The sequence below is a fragment of the Lygodium microphyllum genome, chromosome 3 (assembly GCF_053477565.2).
Source record: "Lygodium microphyllum isolate KBCC chromosome 3, Lygodium_microphyllum_v1.1.10, whole genome shotgun sequence".
NCBI classification, from domain to species: domain Eukaryota; kingdom Viridiplantae; phylum Streptophyta; class Polypodiopsida; order Schizaeales; family Lygodiaceae; genus Lygodium; species Lygodium microphyllum.
Genome location: NC_141137.1, coordinates 42,291,243 through 42,299,085, shown reverse-complemented (window position 1 = coordinate 42,299,085; position 7,843 = coordinate 42,291,243). Strand labels below are relative to the sequence as shown.

Sequence of the window (7,843 nt, the reverse complement as noted above, 5' to 3'; positions counted from 1 at the left end):
TAGTCTTTCTCTCTCCTTGTCACCCTCTTTCTATCTCTTTCTCCCTCCTCTGTGCAATCTCTCCATTCTCTCCTTCTCTCTCCTAGGTCTTCTTCATTACAATATGTCCAATCCCGGAAATTCATGCATCGTCCACATGAGAATGGCTCGAATATTGGGTGATCGCTGACCATCGCGCCTGCTCATATCTTGCATGGTGACCCCCTCCTCCCACAAAATCTTAAGCGCATCAACTAATGGACGAAGATACACGTCCATATTTTTTACTTTGTAGCGGCCTGGGACGAGCAAGTTAAGGATGAGATGTCCTTTCTTCATAGAAATCCATGGAGGGATATTGTAGTTGATAAGGACTATAGGCCACACACTCTAAGAAGTTGAGCGCAGACCGAATGGGTTCATGCCATCCATTGCAAGACCGAGCCGAAGATTCCTTGGCTCTCGGGAAAAGCCTAGGAAGGTTGAGTCAATGTGGCTCCATGCACGCAAATCCGCTGATATTCATTGAACTCCATCTGTGGACCTATTCTGCGCATGCCACGTTGTCAAGCTCGCCATGTCGGATGTACGAAACATGTGGTTTATGCGGGGGATGAGCAGAAAGTGTTTGAGAAATTTTTGAGGGATGGTTTGCCCTTGCAAGTCTTGTCGATACCTGTGAGCACCACACTTTGGACATGTCTCCATAGTCTCGTATTCTCCTCGAAACAGTATGCAATCGTTGATACATGCATGGCTGTTATTGTAGTCCATGCCAAGCTTCTGTAAAACATGTCGTGCATCATCACGAGACTCAGGTATGGTATTTACACATGGTAATATATGATATTTCAATAACCTGAAAAAAATCATAAAACACCTTGAAAAAGCACAAATGTTTGTAATAATAGTGCCGAAAAAATAAATCAATGAAGCGTATGTACAAGGTACCTGAACAACTTGATCACACTCATATCGCTCCAACCGTATTTTGCTTGCACACTTAAGAGTGCAAGCAGTGTCTATACTCGGCACCCATCATATAATGGTATGGATGCTTCCTCTCTAAGCGGATCAGAAGTCTCGACATCCATGGGAATCAATGCATCGATCATTGCCTCCATCTCAGGCTCTAAGATTGTAGGTAGGTCTGGAAGGTTGCCTGTCTCCTCTGGCATTGACGGTATAGATTGGCCTTGCGAGTGGTGGATTGGCTCATGCACTCCATCTATCGCCTGCCCACGTACTCTTCTAATTGGCCACAAAGGGTGCACTCCCCCTTGGTACGAGACATCACCTCCCTAGATAGAAAATTTGCCAACAAGACCCAATCTTATTGTATATGGTATTCAATTAGCTTGCGAGTACAATGCATGATTGATATTAACTTCAAATTACTGTTTGTTGAAAATCCGCAATCCCCTGATCAATGATCTCAGATTGAAACTCGCCAAATTGTCGTACGTATTCTATAGACAATCGGTGTTTTCATCTAATTGCCAACTTGCATTGAGAGCAAGGACATGGGACACACTGATTAAGATACGCCTCGCGATCTTGAACAACATGACCTTCTTCGTTTTCCATTTTTTCTACGTTACAACAAACAATTTGTTTTTATTATCATTCTTTTCTTTTCTTAGATTGTTATCCTCTCCTTCCATCTCTCTCTTTTTCTATGACCTAGCATATAGTATCATTCAACACTAGTATTTAGTACCTAGTACTCAGTATCTAGCACATAATATTTCGTTTTCTCTCTTCCTCTCCCTCTCTCATTTCCTCTCCCTCCCTCGCCCTCACCCTCTCTTTCTCTCTTTCCCTATTAGGTTTAATGATATTTCTCTTTTTATCTCTCCTCTCTCTCTCTCTCATTTTCTTTTTCTCTCTCCTCTTCCTCTCTTATTTCCTCTCCCTCCCTCGCCCTCACCCTCTCTTTCTCTCTTTCCCTATTAGGTTTAATGATATTTCTCTTTTCCTCTCTCCACTCTCTCTCATTTCCTTTTCTCTCTCCTTTCCCTCTCATTCCTCTCCCTCCCTCTCTATTTTTCTCTCTCCTCTCTCTCTCATTCCTCTCCCTCTGAGCTCCTAGTACTAGCTTGATCTCATGATTCACTTCTCTTTGAGGCGGAAGTTCTGTCAACTCTTCAAGAAATACGTCTACATACTCCTTTAGCCATGAAGGTTCTTCACTAGACTCCTACTTCTAATCTAACTTATTGAGCTTAATCAAGTACACAGGTACTCCCTTTCTAACTCACTTTATAATTTGAGATGCTTTCGCCAATAGAATTTTCGGCTTTCCAGTCTCTCCTTGTGTTGTGACCAATTCCCCTTCAAAGTTTCGAAAGGAAACTTGGCCCTTTCCACAATGAATGTGGGCGTCATTAGGTTTAAGCCAATCCATTTCGAGTAAACACTCATGGATACCTAAGTTCATGACTCTGAATTTGACCAAAGTCATCTTTCCTCCCAGAAAGAATTCTAGCTTAGCATTTTGCCTGGTACAAGTGACCTCACGACCATTTGCTAATTCCACAAGTAAGGTACGTGCTTCTACTGTGGCTATTCCTAATCTTCTTGCGCAAGCTGTTGAGATAAAGGAATGTGTACTGCCACAATCAATCAAGCTCTTGAAATCTTTACCTTGATAGTCCGATGGTGTCTGAATCACCGAAAATGGGCGATTCGGCCCTTTCTTGTGAAGAGCGGTGTCGTGCTGCTGCGCATACAAGTCGTATACACCTCCATTTCTTTTGTTGTGCATTTGTGTTATTTTCTGCGTGTGATTCATTGTGTGTGAGATGCATTATGATAATCTGCATCTAATGTATATATTCCGTTAGTGTATGTGTATGATTTTATTTGGATGCATGATGTGTGTGTGTTAGAAAAATATGAAAAACTGATGCCAAAGGACATTATCAAGCTGTTAATGTTAATGATGATCTCTAAGAAAAGTGCAGGGAATTATGGAATCAAAGGAAGGATTATGGAAGCGATCATCTAAGTTCAAAAGTTCCCATGACATAAAGTTGAAGGAAGTCTCTCAAAAGCTGCTTAAGCGAGCAAAGCACTAGTGGAGCACCGAGGGAGTATTTTGCCATCCAATTTTCAAGGCCGAAGTCGAAGTTTATGCGCAGATTATTCATTGTAAAGCTGACTGAAAAAGGGGCAATGCATGACTTCAAAGATAAATCTCAAAGTCAAAATCAATGTTGGTGCCTAGATCTTGTAAGGGTGTACAGGAACTATCTTGTCAAAGAGGAGGTTCTTTTTTATCCCTGCTCAACTAAAAGAGGAGAAGGGGAGACTAATTTGGTTTCAAAAACCATTTTTGGAGGGAAAAATCATGTTTTGGTAAAAAAAAAACAAGGGATTTTTTAGGTGCCTTTGGGAGGGAAGAAGGAGAATAATCAGCATTGCGGTTTCACACGCTTCGATCAGCTAACTGGTTATCGACAGATTGCAATTAAGGTTGATTGATCAGTGCTAGACTGGTAATGATTGTATTAGCATATGTGTGGAAGAATGACAAGGTATCCAACGTCAACAAATCCAAGAGTTTGTGAGCTCCGAAAGGCCTTGTTGGTTTGAGCTTGTACACTGCGGAAGGAGGAGAACACCGCACTGTGGAGCAGAAGAAAAACACATTGACAACGAAAAGGAGGAAGAAAAGCAGTAGTTTAAAAACCAGCAATCGGTCAAACTAGGGAGAGGAGAGAGTATCGGGACGCGCATAGAATCCTCATCCATCCACGTTTGTCAATCTCTCTCGTCAATCGAATTCGAAGAAGAGTGGTTTTTCTTTCTCCTCTCACGAGACTAACAAGTTGCAGAATTAGGACGATGTGTCTGCCTCTCGTGTTTGCACCATTAAGCTCTGGAACATGCTTGGTGCGCCATCTAGGACGGGAAAAACAGAATCGAATAAAAGACGTCTCTGAACAGGGTTGCAGAATCGTGCCTTGATTTCCCCAACAACAAACGTCGCAGTTTCCTGTCTGGAGATTTGTTAACAGCTGCGGCTCAAAATTTGTACCTGTATTGGTTGTGTTGGACGAAGCATACATTGAATTTTCTGGAGAGCCTTCACGCTGTTGGACGAAGCATACATTGAATTTTCTGGAGAGCCTTCATGAATTACCTGGGTAAAGGAGCATGAAAATCTTATTGTGCTTCACACTTTCATCAAACGTGCAGGCTTGGCAGGCCTGCGTGTTGGTTATGGTGGCTTCCCATTGAGCATTATCAATTACTTGTGGAGAGCTAAGCAACCATATAATGTCTCTGTAGCTACTAAATTGGCTGCATGCGCTGCTTTAAGCAATCTAGGCTACCTCAAGAATGTGAAAGAGGCTCTAGTTGCTGAAAGAGAGCGGTTATTTAAGCTGCTTCACACTTTTCCTGTTTTCACACCTTATCCAAGTCATGCAAATTTCATCCTCTGTGGAGTTAAAGGTGGTCACAGTGCATGACAGTTGAAGGCGGATCTTGCTAAGGAGGGTGTAATGGTACGCCACTATGATTTAAAAAAAGAGCTTAAGGGGTTTATTCATATATCAGTGGAAAAGCCAAAACATACAAACAGATTAATGAGAGATCTTAGAAAGGAACTGCAATGAATGTGAAGCCTCCAGACTACTTTCAAGGTTTACTGGAACTACAACTATGAAGTTTGTAATACAGCAAGTCTTCAAGGTTGTGCTAATGAATCAAAATCGGAGTCATGAACAGCTGAAGGATAACTGTTGATATTCCTTGAAATTGCTGGGAAACTAAAGTTTGATAGCTGTTCTAGCAAACTAGGATGGAAACATTTGTACTCTGATGCATCTTACTCCTGTTATAACATTTTATCAACAGATGGTTCTCTGCACTAAAGGACATGTTTGACTAGATTACTAGATAATGTCCATTCTTCTGTTCAATGTAAGTGCCACCAGAATTTCCTGATCAGGAACTTCTTGTAACACTCTTGACAAGAAATATAGTGAAATTTGGCATCAAATATTTGAATTCTTCTTGTTAGCCTCTTCCCTTACTGTATTTTAAACCCTGTGTTCTGCAGCGTTTGCGTGAACTTTACGACATCTGTGGTGAACCCGACGTGAAAGTGTTGTGTCACTTTTCAGCAAGATGGGTAACTCGCAAGAAGAGATGACAGATGATAATGTCATGAAGAACCTGTTTCAGTCATTTACCACTTATATGCAGCAGCAAGCTCACGCAAAACGTGATAGTGATGCCATGGATGCCTTGAAAGCTGTCCAATAGGAGATGAAGCAGTTTAATGGCCAGCAAGTGTCAACTTACTTGCATTTGTATGAAGAAAAGATGAAGTTTTTTGGGGTTTCTGAAGATGTTTGGAGCCGCTACTTCTTGCGGATCATGGTGCGCACTCTTGAAGTCTGCATTTCAGAAATTCAAGAAACAAATGCAGGTTGGCCAGAGTTTAAGAAGGCATTAAAAGATGAATATTTCCTGGAGGATACAGCTCTTATGAATCGCAGGAATTTTTTAGCATGGGTTTCTATGCCTAATAAGGGACTTTCAGTTACCGCTCTTCTACGAGAGTTTGAGAGCCACTATGATCAGTTGGATGGAACTGAGCAGCAAGCTTTGGAGATGCAGAAAGTGGAGTTATTTTTACAAGCTGCTGATGCTGATTTACAGGAAAAGCTTTTCAGGAAGCGCGTAAGAAGAATGTAGTGTTCTGGGAACAAGATGGGAAGATATGGCTGACAGAGACTGGCGCTCCTCTTGACACGAACTTCGATAAGGGAGGCATGAAGAAGCTTGTTGATGATATGGCTATGCGATCAGCTTATGTGAGTGTTAGAGGAGATGCTTCAGCTTATGGAGTCCAGCTTGAGCAGAAATTAGATGGAGACTCTGCTTTATGGTCCTCTACCTTGGAGATAGCGAGAAGAGGGAAAGTTCAGGCATCTACTATGACTTGTGTGGGCTCCAGCATCCTTGCTTTCTTTCTTTGCCCCCAATTCTAACCTTGAACTCTCTTCATTTGAGCCCTATATGCTCCTCTGTTCGGGTCATTATAAGACTAAGTTTTGTTACTTCTTGGCCTAGCCTGCACCTCCTAAATTATAGGCGTAACTCGAATGAGTGCATCCTGCAGGTCTAATGGATGCATAGATTCGAGACGGGTATTCGCTGGTGGGTTTAAACCAACACAAATTTTTGACACCAGTTGTGTCATGTCCATCTGTGGCGCATACTTAAGAAGTGAGATGAATTTAGAGTAGTATGCGTCAAGAGTGAGTCCCAGCTATTTCAGCTTGTAGAACTCATTCATTCTCTATGTGCGATACACAGATGGAAAGTATCTTCCTTGCACCGCTTTCTTCAGCTTTTCCCAGGTAATGGATCCTTCCACGATCCCTTGGTCTCTGCACCATTGCTTCCACCAAAGCCTAGCTTCGCCGGTGAGCTTCAACTTGGCGAGCATAGCCTGGTTGGCGGGTGCACTGCCAGCTGCTTCAAAGTAATCCTCCATGGATTCAATCCAAATTTCAGCATCCGCTTGGATAGACCTGCCTTTCCCGTCAAATTCAGGCGGCTTAATCTTCTTGAGAAGAAACTTCTTCTCGTGGATTACGACAGTACTTGATGTAGGAGGCGAACTGGAAATCTGTACCTGGGGTTGTGCCTGGATAAAGCTTTCTTAACGTTATTACTCCTTAATCGTTATGATTTATATTTCATCTCCATTTCAGCTATCAACCAACCAATCTAGCCACTTAACTTTTTATCAATTCTCATAGAAAAAACAGACATTGATAAAAAGAAGTCTTATTCCATTTATATGGGTCTAACCCTTTCGGAGTACAACTTTTCCTGAGATGATAGAGAAACTATTACATTTAGTTTGGGAAGAATAATGTTGTATTATATTTATCAATGGGAACTGGATAATAGTATGGTTTTAGGTCAGGAATCTTCAGGAATCAGGAAGTCATCGGAAGATTAGGGTATCCTTTCCTTTGGAACCCATTCTTCTCATAGCGCCCCAACACCTTACTCCTGTCATCGAGGATTACTTACATGGGTCACTTCCTCATATACATATGAGTTCAGCTCAACGCTCCGACCTCGAATATGTAAAGTTGAGTTTACATGAGCCTCCACAAAAATGAATAGCTTCATGATCTTCAGGTCTTCCAACCACTTGATCCTCTTTAGGTTGGTTTGAAGGTATGCAAACCGGTGGGCAGCTATATAGTAGATTCCTGAGTCACCCGTTCATCTTCGTTCCACGTACAAAGGCGATGGATTATAAATACGATCTAGGATGTTCATCATCTCAACCCTTGGTTGATAATCTGGGGGATGCATCGCGGTCATAAACATGACTCGAAACACTAAGAATTAGTTCCATGCTTCATAATTCTGCAAGATAGCATCGAAAGTAAGGAAATATTCAGAACAACAACATTTTTTTTACTTCTTCTTATTAATATTTCTTAAAAACAAATCCTTCGTTGGTTGGCTCTGATACCAACTGTAACGTGTGGACTCACATCAGGGACTCACATCGGTCCCAAAATCATGGCAAATCTTTATCATAACATCCTATCATCAAGGCAACTGTATATGGGCAGCAATGGCATCATTATATGAGCTCCAAACACAAAAAAGTATACTACTTTTGATAGGTTTCAGCAAGATAACAGTTTTATACAAGACTGTACCAAAGCATAGGAGCTCAAATTTAATGCATATAATTCCAAAATCCTAAGACTCAATTCCCAAGAGTATTGACCAATGCTAAAAGGTTTCACAATCTCTAAGTAATGACAGGAGATGCAATTTATATAGCTGGGAGGATCAATTAAACAATAGG

At 41.5% G+C, this 7,843-nt stretch overlaps 1 pseudogene; it reads left to right on the top strand.

Annotated features, from left to right (window-relative positions):
* The first annotated feature begins 3,828 nt into the window (after positions 1-3,828).
* LOC148038268 (histidinol-phosphate aminotransferase, chloroplastic pseudogene) lies at positions 3,829-4,604 on the top strand (annotated as a pseudogene).
* Positions 4,605-7,843: the final 3,239 nt, after the last annotated feature.